This window comes from Echinops telfairi, unplaced genomic scaffold (assembly GCF_000313985.2).
Source record: "Echinops telfairi isolate 266 unplaced genomic scaffold, ASM31398v2 ScPeMD7_7468;HRSCAF=8506_0, whole genome shotgun sequence".
NCBI classification, from domain to species: Eukaryota; Metazoa; Chordata; class Mammalia; order Afrosoricida; family Tenrecidae; genus Echinops; species Echinops telfairi.
In genome coordinates, this window is record NW_022111369.1 from 77,687,672 (window position 1) to 77,690,030 (window position 2,359).

Here is a 2,359-nt window from a genome sequence, read left to right on the forward strand (position 1 = left end):
GGTGGATTTTCTGTCCCATGGAATGAGACAGAGGTGAAGGGGACCATGTGATTGAAAGGCTTAAGACAGGAGAAAGACATAGCTGACACTAAGGCTAAAAGTCACTGTGGGCACAAAACTCTATTTAAAAAAATTTATAACTCTTCCCAAATAAAGTCCATAATCACGAATATTGTTTGTAATGTATCTATGATCATTGCAATAAATTTTTGAGCCAACCTGCATAATAGAGTGTCCTGGAAGTGGCAGTTGGTATCAGAATCAGGTATGGGTGAATGGAGCGTAGGGTTATGTTTGACTTCTGCCTTGTGCGATTTGGCCTTGGCCCATGTAGAGTTGAGTTCACCTCCATCCTTTTGTGGCCAGAGGTGGTCAGATATGACCACCATTAACACCATTCATTCAGTTGGAATCAGAAGTGGGATTGGTTGTAATGTCTCTAAACTCATGGAAGCATGTGGTTTTGTGAGAGAATGAAGGAAGCACTAATGGAAGTGGACATTTTGATTCTTTGATGCTTACTTTGGTTGTTCTTACATGCAATATTCGTTGTTGCTAGGTGCTGTTGAGTCAGTTCTGACCCACAGTGACCCTACACAAAACAGAAGGGAATACTGCTCCTTCCTCTGCCATTCTCCCAATTGTTCTTATGAGTGAGCCCGTTATTGTAGCCACTATGCCAATGTATCTTGCTGAAGGTCTTCTTCTTTTTTTCTACTTTACCAAGCATAATTTCCTTTTCAAGAGACTGGTAGGACCAAGTCTCATTATCCTTGCCTCTGAGGAGCATCCTGGCATTACTTCTTCCAAGACAGACTTGGTTGGTTTCTCCTTTTTAAGCCCATGGTGCTTTCAATAATCTTTGACAGTATCATCATCCCAAAACATTCATTTTCTTCATCTTTATTAAATGTCCAACATTCGCATGCATATGAGACCATAGAAAATGCCATGGTTAGGGTCCAATATACACTCATCCTCATTTTCAACCCTTTCCTCCTGGCTCCCTGAAATGCCTGGAAGAACTTTAAGAGATTTTAAATTGAAACTGAGGGTAAAAGGGCTATTCCTAACAAGTGGCATGATGCAAAATTTAGACAAGTTAAACAAGGTGGTTGATAGAAGGTGAGGGCCTGATGCATATATTCTGCTAGAAGTCCAAGGTCATATGTATCTGAATGAGGAGAGTAAAAAGATGAGGAAAAAACTGAAATTGAGTGCTTTAAAAAGGATAATGTGTTTAAGATTATGTGATTAAATCACTGTGCTATGTATTTAGTTCCTTCTACTTAGTAATGGAAAATAGATGTAAGTATGTGTTATAAGTGATTATTGAATATTATAATTTTAAAAAGAGTATAGACTAGTCTTCCACATACACTTAGTTGAATTTGCTATAAACAGATTTCCTAGTTTCCCTAGAGAAAAATTAGACTTTTTGTTTTAAGCCAACGTTGAGTGTGGGGTATTAGTTTGAAAACCTCACACTACCATAAAACTTCAGCATCAGGAAATATGTATTTGTAATGACATGCAGACCCACTCAAAACTGCTGTGAGGCCATGGTAGGGTTGAAGAGCAGCTCTGAGACTGTGTGCTGCCAAAAGGTACATGAACTTCCTGGCCCCAAATAAGATAGAGATCAAAGAGAGACACTCCTGGCAGCATGGCTGAGGCACTGAATACAAAGGAATTATATCCTTAACATGTTATAATCCGTTAACTTTCCTAATAAATCCCATAATGTGAAGTCTTGTGTATGAGTTCTGCATAGCCATTGAAATGGACAGATGAACAGCTCACCAAAGAAGTAGAAGCAGTGTTTTGTGTGAAGGATGGTTACTGTCAGACGAGGTTAAGAAAGTAGAGGCCCCTCATCATTCTCAAAACATTTGTCCTCCACCTCAAAGGGAAAATATTTAATAAAGTACAAAATTACTAACTTCAATTAAACTAAAACCTAAGAAAAAGTCAACTGTTATTGAGTAGATTCTAACTCATAGAAACACTATAGAATATTTCCCAGGTTTTTAAAATATTTATGGGAACAAATAACCTCATCTTTCACTCCAGAGCAACTGGCAGGTTTGAACTACGATCCTATAACTAGTAGTGTACTGGTTACCTTACAACATCACGAGGGCTTCTTTTGTATCCCATAAACTATGACAAGCGATATTGTCTTTAATATAATCCACAATTATATCATAAGGAACAATATTTTAATGTTAACCGACATGATTTTTATTTCTATAGTCTTTGGAATACCAGTTGAGATGTCTCAACAAGCAGGTGGAACCCTGGACTCACTTACTTGTTTATGCCCAGATGTTTGGCAGTCAGCAAATTGGGCAACCAA